This window comes from Triturus cristatus, chromosome 2_1, assembly GCF_964204655.1.
Source record: "Triturus cristatus chromosome 2_1, aTriCri1.1, whole genome shotgun sequence".
NCBI classification, from domain to species: domain Eukaryota; kingdom Metazoa; phylum Chordata; class Amphibia; order Caudata; family Salamandridae; genus Triturus; species Triturus cristatus.
The window spans coordinates 976,386,010-976,398,233 of record NC_140581.1 but is presented as its reverse complement, the minus strand read 5'-3'; the positions used below and the strand labels follow the sequence as shown (position 1 = coordinate 976,398,233).

The 12,224-nt window shown below is 40.8% G+C and overlaps 1 protein-coding gene and 1 long non-coding RNA gene across 2 annotated transcripts in view; one reads left to right on the top strand and one right to left on the bottom strand.

Moving 5' to 3' along the window:
• Positions 1-12,224, bottom strand: part of LOC146866149 (uncharacterized) — a 136,912-nt gene that overhangs the window by 123,645 nt on the left and 1,043 nt on the right. The window lies entirely within an intron of this gene.
• Positions 9,175-12,224, top strand: part of LOC146866147 (glycine N-acyltransferase-like protein 2) — a 119,893-nt gene continuing 116,843 nt past the window's right edge. The window contains exon 1 of the mRNA XM_085633965.1: positions 9,175-9,295. The gene's annotated coding sequence lies outside the window, so the exon portion shown is untranslated. The remainder of the gene's footprint in view (positions 9,296-12,224) is intronic.

The window sequence follows — 12,224 nt, the reverse complement described above, 5'->3', positions numbered from 1 at the left end:
ACATACAAAGTCAATCTGTAAATAGAAATGTTTTTTTTCTTCACAATGTATATTTGTAATATCCTTTTTGTTGGATTCTAAAAAGACTCTTGAATCAGGTCCTTCTGTTTACTTTATTTCATTTCATAAAAAGTAGAGAACAGCAGCAGCCATTTTAGCGGATATACTGTGCAGCCTGAGGCATATGCAGTCGGTCTGCTAAATAAAATGGATAGTGCCTGTGTGAGGGGATTGTAGTTGAACTAAGCCCTGACATGTGCAATCCAGACACCCACCTACAGTGTGCTGTGTTTTTAAACAGCACTCTGCAGCAGGATCATGTTTCAACTCCCTCAACCCCACTCCTCCTGTCACCAGGAGCCTGGATTTGAGGACAAGAAGGTTGACCAGCACCCTCGCAGTGTTCATGAAAGCACAGGACATGTCTGTGTTCATGAACACTGCTCAGTGAAATCATTAGCAGCCGTGGCAAGGGGCAGTAAGTGGTGCCTCACAGGAGGTAGTGTTGTGCCTTGAAGCCGCCGATAAGGAGCGCTGCTGGTTAGTTCTACTTAGCAGGTTATACAAATAATGCGGGTGTGTCCGCATGTTTAAGCATAAATATACTTTAAGTAGTTTTATCATTAAGAACAGTGTGTAATAGTAAATGATTGTATTTCAAGTAAAGCGGTCTTAATTCTTGGATTTGTGAAAAATAAACATGTTGGTCAATTCATTTTTTATAATCTGATCATTACAATCAGAAAAGTGTGTGCAGGGGCAGACTATAGTCTCCTGTGTCTATCAACAACACATATCCCGGAAATGGAGAGTTACCAGATTAACAATTAAAGACGTCTGAATTCAGGCACATGTTCTGAACCAGCTCATCGCGAGCTCTACCCAATATTGGTGAGACATGTTTGTGTCCAGATACAATGCTGTACCGGCTTGCTTTTATTCTCAAACTAATCATTCAGATTGCCTGGAGGTCTGATCGATGCAAGAAACTAACTTTGACATTCTCTCAGTGACGGTATTCTTCCTTATTCAAGATCAGCTAGATCTTTGGCGTAGTTATGGGATTTCCGATGTGCAGAATCATGGTTATGGGATTTTCAGGGCCATCCTTTCTTTCCAAATACTTTTTTAAATGTCCATCTTCTTGAGCGATGGGGTTCTCGCCTATGCCCTTTTTGTGCTGTTCTGTAATACAATCTGTAATACCGGAGTTATTTCATTGATTGCTGAAGTGCTAATAATGAACCAATGCTGTATGCCCACTTTTGCTGCTTTATGCAGCCTCAAAAATTAAGAAAAGTGCTGAGGAAGGGAGTTAATGACCTGAAGACTTGCCATTGATTTCAGTACATTGAGTCTTGTCATCCTCATTTGAATTCTTGCATTCACTGTGGTCTGCTTTGGGACCCTCTTTGGACTTTTAGATTTCCTGGTGAAAGGGCATTTATAAGACCTTGACATAAATGTTTGTAATTTAGTACACTACCAATGTGTGTGTCTGCAGGTGGAGATTAGAGGGATCTGTTTCAGTGTGTGGTGCACCTCCAAAGTATAAGGACCTCAACAAGGGATGTATTAGCGTGATGAAGAAAGATCATTCATTTTACTTTTGTATACTGTTTCATCACTTGTTTTTCTTTAATCGTTCAACTGGTGAACGGATTATTGGATTAAAGTTTTCTCTGTAATTTAATTCTTGTAGGCGTGATTTGCGCAAGTTTTTAAGATAGTCCAGGTGAGACGAGAACCTGTTTCTCACATTTCTGCATGAGATTTTTGTGGAGCAGGTAAGGTTTCGTTTGACTTCCTGCATTTGTGAAAACAGGGCAACCACTATTGGATTGGAGGCTAGTAAAGTGCCTGGAGGAATGTAGAGGATCTCCCCTGCTTGACACACATCTCGTTAATTACTTGTGAGGATAGTGCTGAGACTTCGGAAAAGGTGCGAAGAGTGTGATGATGTGTGAGGCAAAGTACGTGACAAATAGTTGCCTAGCTGTAATTTTATTGTGCCAGGTGGATATTATGTGAGATTGTATACCGGAAAATTAGAGAGCTTTGAATTTTAGAAAGATATATTGTATATATCTAACTTTCAAATGCATTTATACTTAATCTTAAATGTGGATTGAGAAATCATCAACAATTGTATTAGTTTTAACAAGCAATTATTTTGGTAGTTTGCCAACATGTTTATAAATTGTAATTTGTTTCTTCAGTATCAATACTGAGGGAAGTTGAAGACCAACACTCTAATATAACCTCAATCTAGTTTTAACCACTTCAAACCTGGAAATGTTCTATATATGAGGATGTTGCAAATATGATAATTGTTGAGTGACTCACATCTGTCAGCCATCTCAAACCAAGCTGCATAATGCAAGCAAAGAAAAGGTTTAGTTTAACAATTTATGCTCATTATGTCACCAAAAATCGATTAAGAAAATGTAGCTGATGTGTTTTACATCTTCACCTATTAATGGCTTTTCCGCTAACACCATTTTGCTCTTTAAGGTCAAGCTTGCAATGGTAAAAGAAATCCTACAAGTCCCAGAATCCAAATTGCTGCTGGCTAAATATCCAAGCCTGACTCACATTAAGTTACTTTGGAAAAGTAATGGAAGCTGGCAGTTGAGAGATTTCTGAAATGTGCAGCTCAGGGGTATAGACCTGGGACGTCCTTTCTCGAGGTGGATAGGCTGGAGAGCTAAGGGATTGGAAAGTGCATGTCAAAAGCTTCTTCTCCAAGGCACTCTTGCCTGGTGGCTCTATGATTAAGTGCAATGGCAAATGACCAGGGATTCTGAGATTTCTTCCCTTAAGTCATTTCATTTACTCAACCTGAATCACCAGAAGTGTAGAGATCTTTCTCTTCCAAGGCCATTCTTTCATGGTAACTAACTGGTTAGCTTGTGGACTTAGTCGATGGAAGTAGGGTCTAAGGGGGTTGCTGCAGCACCCCCGAAATAACCGGGCTGGAGTTTAGAAGGCGAATGAGTAAATAAAATGGCCTTACATTTCGTTTTAATCTTGTCAAATTTGCTAAGCATTGATAGACAGAGGTCAAATGTCAAGCTATGTCTTCTGACGAATTGCTAATAATTCTTTTAACAAGCAGATTGACATTTACTTTTCTTTCTCTTAAAAGTTAGAGGACTTTTTGAATGTGAACTATCTGACAACCATGTTTGGATAAAGGAAGTGTGAAGGGAAAGTCTATAGGATGTCAGTTGTTTTCTAACACACAACATTAAATACTTGCAAGTGAACTGTACACATACTTTAAAACACATCAGCAGTTAGGAATGCACAAATAAAGTACTTTTTTTTATAATTCTGAAGTGTAATGGAAATAAAGATTGACACTGGATCAAAACACTTCACTTGGTGATGTGCAAATGACACATCTTTGCTGCACTCCGATTGGCACATATTACCATTTGTGCACTCTCTGGAAATGTAATAGCCATTTTGATGGAAAATGTGTTTTTTGTAAATGACAGTGTACGCTACCACACCATACTTTACTAATATATTTGCGACAGTGTGCTCCAACATGCACCACCAACTACATACCACACCTATACCACTCTCCTGCTGAATGGGTGTGGATCATTTGCTGCACTTTTCCTTTGTGCGACGCTTGCATCTTTTACAATCTCTATGACTTCAGTGCTGTATCATTGCAACCCCCCTCCATTCCAAAAGATGTTCCAGTACCACTGCTTGTGGATAGGTACATTTGCTGCTTCACTCCGCCCTCCCCCGACAAATTTTAGCTCCAAAATGCACTGAGAAGACGGGGTCTATTTGAGCAGCATCCTTGGCAGGCTGGCAGAGTCACTGAAAGAGCTCTACATGCGTGAGCAGCATTCAGTGCTATCAGCCACACAGGGAATTGTGAAGAGTAACTTAGCAAATACTCCAGGTTCCTGCGGTGGACCATGAGTATTTACTAAGTTACCCTTCACACCTCCCTGTAAAAAATACACCTTTTACCCATTTTAATGTGAACATGGTGTTTTAAAATGTACCATATGGTACCCCAAAACTGCACACCCCAGAAGGGCTCTAAGATAGGTCATTTTGGTTATGCTATATGAGGCCTCTATTTACTCTCTGTCTGTCTCAGTTTTCAGCAGCTGCCACTGAAGACAAGGTATAGAAATGAACATACTGTTTTATGAAAATATGAACTGATCGCGCAGTAACAGCTTGATAAATAGGAATGTTTTGGGGCAGAATTCCCTTTTATCGTGTGCTCCTAAGACACCGGGGCTGTTTGAAATAGGACTTATGAATGAGGTTTTGGAGATGATCATAAATACCAGAATCTGTGAAAACTATGAATATGTTTGTGAGATCAGAGTAGTTGGTTAGCTTGCTACACCCGTGACGTGCTGGGACTCTCGCTAGGAATCAAGCAACAACTTACACTCCTGTATTACCCAGCACCCCTGACAGGCCAATCAGGTGAGAGAACTGAAGTGTACTTGGGTCAGGAGCTGTTATATCTCCTGGAGTGCATCCCCTTACTTCTGCTATTCATCATTATTTAAATGCAGAGATTGCTGTCATTTAGCTCTTTTTTGCCACTTGTGCAAATCCTGGAATTGTAAACGTGATCATCAAAATATATAAACATGGGACATAATAATAAGTAAAATGTGGTGATAAAAACTCTTAGAAAATCTAATAAGGATATATCATTTGCTAAATGAGAATTGTCTTATGATTTTTCTTAAATATCTAAACACTTTTTTTAGAACTCTAATATTTTGGGAGTAATGCAAAGAGATAAGGAATGCCCCCCAGGGTACATTACTTGGGAACCAGAAAAGCCAGGTTTATAAATCACATCCCTTGATTTGAAGGTATAGGTAGCTTGGCATGTTGTCACCATTTTCGCTAGATTTGGTACCAGATAAGAATGGGGCATTATATCTAAACAGATAGGAAAAGTTCAAGAGAGATTTTCACATCTAGGTCTTCATTTATGTTGTGCCCTTGTTGATAATGAGTGAACAAATTTGCATTTGTTAATCATATAAGGCAAAAAGCGAATGTCTACCCCATCTAAACCGTGTGGTAGGCGTTTGATAACTATTTGTGAATGTCCAGTTTAGCTTGCTCATTTGATTTGTTTTTCCTCATTGAATTTAGAAAACATATACTGTAAGCCTTCAGTTACTACTGGTCTGTCCAGCTCAGCTTGTAAGACTGTTTAATGGTGGCAGCTGGCTGCCTCAGCAAGAATGCAATGTTTAAAAAAGACAAAACAAGCAGCGTGTGCCCACTTGTCTGTCGTTTGAAATATGTGAGTGTTGGTAGAGCCTGTCATTGAATTTAACACCTACTTCAGTGGGTGGAACTTCCAGCAGAGTTGTATTACTGGGGGTGGAGGCCTATAGTCTTGGACAGCAAGGGTCGGCAAAGACCTGGGTAGCCTACCCCCATTGTCCAAGGCTTCGGAAAACCAAGTGGAGGCTAGCTTCCTTTTCTTTTGGTTAGCTATCCAACACAGATGTGTGGATTTTTGTTGGATCTGTAGGGTTTGAAGATTGAGTACTTACTGAGTGCAGGTCTCAGGACCCTGAGAAAGCTCCATCAAGGGGCCAAGAGCCTTCATGGTTCACAAAACCCACACAAGGTCCAACAAGCCCCGATGAGCCCTTGCTACAGGTTTATGGCTGTGCCCCAGGGTTTTATTTTAATTTTAGAGGCTCACTAAGTGCCTAAACACCATGCCTCAGTGTCTGCAATACTAAGGGCAATGCTTTTATTTTGAACTTGAAGGTTCTTTGAGGGGCTCCCATGCCTGATCCTTAGGATTATGGAGTGCCCCATCACCCCTTCTGGCACTATCATTTTATTCAGGATAAAGTGAATGAGCCATGCATCCTGTAATGGCAACTTCATAAAAATGTTCTCTGTTGTGTCTTGCCAATTAGAGAGCATTGGGTCAGTGGACCTGGCTTTGGATGTAAATGGGAGCAAAAGCTCCTGCTTCCAATCAGATGATTTTTTTAAATTTAGGGCCTGAGTTAGAGTTCGTTGGACCGGTAATTCCGTATTAGAAGTGCATTATATCCAATTACACTTGTAAATACGGCAAACATGATATCCATCACATTTGTGACAGAGCAACCCAATTGCTGCACTCTAAATCAGATCCTTAGTGAATAGATGATCCCTGACTCTGGTCACATTTTGTGCCGCCATTTTCCCCCTTGACAGATATGCATGAAACCCAAAATCAAACAAACTTATTTTTAGAAAATGTTCATGCAGATTTGGCAAACTATGGTAAATGAGTACAGAGTAAGGACTATTTTGTGGCACACTAATGGTCCGATTGACTTTGGCCGTGCAGCGCCGGGTCCGCCACATCATCAAAGCTGTGGTTGGGTCGTTTGCCAGATTAGGAGTTTCCTCCTGTATAGCAGGCTTTTATTGGCCCTCCCACGGCGATGCTTCTAAAAACTGGCACCGCCGTAGGAGCGCCAAAAACAGTTCTTGCACGGCAGGGACTGAAAAGTCCACTCTGTGCAGGAACTGTTGTGCATCCACTCAGGTGTGCATCCACAGGGTGCAGAGAACCCATTAGGGTTTTCATGGAGGAGGAACCACCATGAAAACCCTGGCGGAGAGGAAACTCAGAATATGCTTGAAAGGACTGCAGTGGTCCCGCCAAGCATATGGATGCCTCTTCACTGCTGCAACACCACCAGGGAACGGCGGCTGCGGAGGGGCTGTGGTAGTCCGACCCCCGACTCTTAATAGGACGGTTGGTAGACCGCCACCGCCATGCCCCCACAAGACCAGCGGTCCATCTATTGGGCCTAAATGTGTCCTAAATGTGTATATCTAAAATCTTGCCCCACTGTTTTGACCATCTACATTACATCTGTAGGAAAAAAACATTCTCAAACGTTCTCAAAAACATGTGGGATGCTAATGGGGCACCCAGGACTAGCTTTCACAAGGTGCTTATCTCAATGGACCTATGAAAAGAGGTAGGGAACTCATGAGGTTGACACTATATTTCATGAGGGTGACATATTGCATTAAGTATATTTGTAGAATGCAAAAAACGAGGTGTCTTTTGACACGAAAACACAAGGTGTCAATATTACCCAACTCAATGTTGTGATGTGATCCATGCACTTAATGTCAGTGCAACAACAGCATTATAAAATTGTAGGGGCTGATTCACAGAATTATTTAATATGGAAAGTAGTACTACTGAGTTCTTAGATGTCTTAGTGAGTCAGCCGAAACACCCAACACCCTATTAGTAAAAGTGCAAAACGTGTACTATCTCTATTTGAACATTCCCTTTTTATTTCCTGGTAATCCTGACAGCCTTATGATGGTCTCCCCCCCCCCCCCCAACTTTTTGCCTTCCTTCTCTACTTTTTCTGACCTCATTTTTGCTGGTCTTAGAATTTTGAGCACTTTACCACTGCTAACTAGTATTAAAGTGCATGTTTTCTCTCCCTAAGACATGGTAATATTGGTTCATCCCCAATAGGTATATTTAATTTACTTCTAAACCCTAGTAAAGGGCACTACATATGCCCAGGGCCTGCAAATGAAATGCTACTACTGGACTGCAGCACTTATTGTGCCACCCACTTAAGTAGCCCTCTAACCATGGCTCAGTCCTGCCATTACGGAACATGTGTCTTTCAAGATAAACCTCTTGCCAGGCCAAAACCTTCCCTTTTTGTATTTGTATGTCACCCCTTCGGAAGTCTCTAGACAACACAGAGGGCAGGGAGCAATGTATTTAAAAAGCAGGACATGTACTTATAAGGTTTTCATGTCCTGGTAGTGAAAAACTCTCAAACCCGTTTTTTGCTACTGCAAGGCCTATCTGTCCCATAGGATGCTCTAGAACCCTCACATGACACTCCTGTGAACAGATTTAGGGCCATATTTAAATATTGGGGGAGATGGAACTCATCCCGATTGGCGATGGCATGGCCACCCTGGCAACATTATGTTCTGCCCACCTGATTTGGAATTGGGCAGACCATGGTTTGACAACGGCAGAGACTATTCTGTCTCTCTCGTGGTCAAACCACTCTAAAGGCACTTACCCCCTTGGACTGTTGGAGGTTTGGCTGTATGTCCAGTCGACAAATTTAGATGAGTCGATATGCAGCTGATTTTCAATCCAGGAAAAACCCCGTGGTTAGGGGCATTGAAAGTTGCTCTATGCGCCCCTCACCATGGGAGGAAACTCCCATGGAGAGGGGTGCATTTTGTTGGTTGTAGTTTAAAAAAAACGCTTTGGGAAGTTTCTCTTTGAAAATAAAAAAATAATGTGAGTTTGCCATAAGGCTCGCTCATATTGGCGGAGCTGTTGCCCAAATTATTGATGCATTGGCAAGAACCCCCGGGAAAGTAGTTATGTCCAATGGGCATTTCAAATAATAAATCAGACCCATAGTTAGACCTGAAATTCCACCACACTGAATTTTAAGTGTGTAACCATTAATTTAGGGGTACAAATTCCCTTTTTTGAACCTCTGAACTACATATACACTCGTTCACGATGGCATTTGCACATCAAAGAGTTACTTAGGTGTGCAAACGCCTTTGTAAATTGGGAAAAGACAAACGTGACTATGTTGTTGAAACATACACATTATCTAACAGTCACATTGTAAAAAGGGAATTTCACGCCAAATTTGTTTACACATTAAATACATTGCATTAAGTATATTTGCAGAATACATCTAAGTGACGAAAGCCTATTTCACTGCTGCTGAAATGTAAGGACATGGCTGTAGGATACAGAAATCTCTCCACACAATACACTCACAGAGCTATAGGTTTTGGCATTGAACGCAAGGTACTGAGGGCTTCACCATACAGGTTAAATGTCTAATAGGTAACTGATTGCGTCCCTATTTGGGGCTAGTAAACGGCACCAGATAGCAGTAAAGCAGTAAATAGTGTACACAGTGCTGCTAGTAGGGAACTACACAAGCAGAGAGAAAGAGAACCCGAAGGGACACGAACAGGTAGGGCGAGGCAAGAGACAAACTGAAAAACCTGGAAAGAAAGAACTGTTTACGTGGCAATAATATCCAGCTGAAGCGCTCAAAAGTTCAAAGTACACCTTATGCTGTGTCCAGTAGATAAATAACCTGTTTTCACACCACAAGCAGGTTCAGTACATGAGATAAAACTAGACCACCTTCCAATATTGACTCTAGTGATCCATCAGAGAAGACATCTGCTGAGGCTCTCCTTAAGTGATCACAATATCCTTTTATCCCAGGTAATGGGGGGATCTCTGACTGAATCTCATACTCTGGTTAGCTGTGTCTCTCTGTCTCTCTCCCATCTCACACTCCCTGTCTTTCTATCTCCCTCTCTCTTTCAGTTAAAGTATCAGTCCCTCCCAGTCAATATCTGTTTTATCTCACTCCATTTCTATCTTATGTTTTCTCTCACCTTCTTTCACTCTATTCCTATTTCTTTCCCTCTGGGCCAAGTGTGAGAAGGGTTTTAAATCTCGGTAGGCATAGAAACACCAGTTCCTGCATTTATCAGAATGCCTCCCCCCCCCCCACAGTTTTACTTAGGTAAATTTCAGCAGGTCGTTCTCTGGATCTTTCCTTCTATATGCAGAATTTGGTGCTGAGTACGGAATTCAGCATTGCTATGCCATATTTCCTGAGGAAAAGGCGAAATATAAGGTATTTATCTCACGTGGTAAATACCTCGATCAATGGGGTCTGTTCTTCTCGTCTATCTCTCATCTGGTGGTCTCTCACAGTTCTCTCTTTCTCTATTATTCTGCCTCTCTATCTTTTCTGTCTGTGTCGTTCTCTCCATAACTTTTATCTCGTTTTGACTTTCTCTTTCTAGTTCTGTCAATGTAACTCTGCCTGTCTCTTGTTCCATCCAGTTTAGACATATACATAGAAAATATGGCAGTAAACATTATGTTTAAAGTATAAATAGTTTCGTCAATCCTGAAATATTTGGAAATTTTCGTTAAAAAGGCTGCAATATTAGGTCTACTTTCAGTTGAATAGTAACTGTTTTACTACTGTTTTTTATCGATAGAATCTAAAGAAATTCAGAAAACATTTAAACATGCAAAACAGAAACGAATACACATAAATCCCTCATTTGACAGGTTTATTGCTTCTGGGATTATGACAAATAAAGACAAGAAAACAATATAAAAAAGTGCAAACCATTCAATAGACATTTCATGTGCATCGTCATTTCATTGTTACTTTTATGAGGGGTGGGCAAAATATTTGGACTAATATCCGAACAGTAAAAATTTACCACTTTCCCCGTCTCTATTGTGCAATTAGTGTTGATTCGTTGCTCTTTGGACAGTAAAAAAACTCAATATACAGCACAGTTGTTTTTATTTACCTTAAAGATAATTACATTAATGTATATATGTTGCAGAAACCTGTGCACAGTCTGCCTTTTGGGTTCTCCTGGCGCTATAGCAGCGAGGCTCGACAATCACGAGTCACTGCTGGGGAAATTCAGGGCAGGGGCATGTGAAACCAGCAGAACTGGGCAGGGTGGCCAAAGCTTTTTATCCGCTTACCCTGGTTTTAAAAAAGATCGTCTACCTTTAAGTGTGACCTTAAAAGTCAGGAGAGACAACCATTGGCAAAGCCACAAGTTCTACCTAATTTGGAAGTAAAAGCACTTCTTCATTTATTGATTAGCAAGTGTGTGTGTGCAGTGGTGTGGATGCGCTAAATAAAAAAGCCAATGGTGGTATGGAAGAGTAAATACACGGGTGGCTGGGTGAGTGGCTGAGTTGATTGGACAATCAATGGGCGAGTGTGGGATTGAATGGTTGGATACCTTAATGCATGAATGAATCTCTAAATAGGGAAGCACAAGGGTGGGTGAATCTGTACAGTGACGTTCATGGGTTAAAAAGATCTGAAAGGCTGAATCTTTAAATATCAATATGGACAATATCATAAGAAAATATATAATACCAATATTATACCAATGCAAGCATTACACCATTCCAGGGCGAATATATGATGTTACTTATCAGACCATTACTTCGCAAGTTTTTACTACGATGTTTTTACATCGCAAATACCATTACTACGCAAGATTTAACTGCGCATGCTTTTAGTTCGCAAATACATTTAAAAGTACTAAATATGCATTTACTTTACAGTATATTACTAACTCTACAACTTCTACGAATTTCTGTCTCTTTTACCCTTACCTTCATACACTACATTACCCTACACTACCCAAACACCACTATACCAGCAAAAACCCTACCCTACACTACGCAAACACCACAACACTACCCTAAACCCAAATACACTACTCTACACTACATAAACACAACCCTAAAACCTAAAAGACAACCCCCTGCCCCACAACACTACCCTAAACCCAAATACACTACTCTACACTACATAAACACAACCTTACAACCTAAAAGACAACCCCCTGCACAACCACTACCCTAAACCCAAATACACTACTCTACAATACATAAACACAACCCTAAAACCTAAAAGACAACCCCCTGCACGACCACTACCCTAAACCCAAATACACTACTCTACACTACATAAACACAACCCTAAAACCTAAAAGACAACCCCATGCACTGCAACAGTACCCTAAACCCAAATGCACTACTCTACACTACATAAACACAACCTTAAATCCTAAAAGACAACCCCCTGCACGACCACTACCCTAAACCCAAATACACTACTCTACACTACATAAACACAACGCTAAAACCAAAAAGACAACCCCCTGCACGACCACTACCCTAAAACCAAATACACTCCTCTACACTACATAAACACAACCCTAAAACCTAAAAGACAACCCCCTGCATGACCACTACCCTAAACCCAAATACACTACTCTACACTACATAAAAACAACCCTAAAACCTAGAAGACAACCCCCTGCATGACCCTAAAAACTACACTGCTCCACTTACCTCTCTCTCCTCGTGGTCCCCCACTTCACTGTGCTTCCTCTCTTCTCCTGCTTCAGGCATCATCAGAGCTGCACGTCGTTGTTTGGAAACGGAAGTGCCTCCTTTTCCAAACAACGATGTGAATAGTCAGCAAAGTAATTGACTTTGCTAAGTAACGGTATATGTGAAATAAAAACATGCAAACTTAAAGCATGTGAAGTAAAAGATTCTGCTAAGTAAAAAATGCGTAGTAATG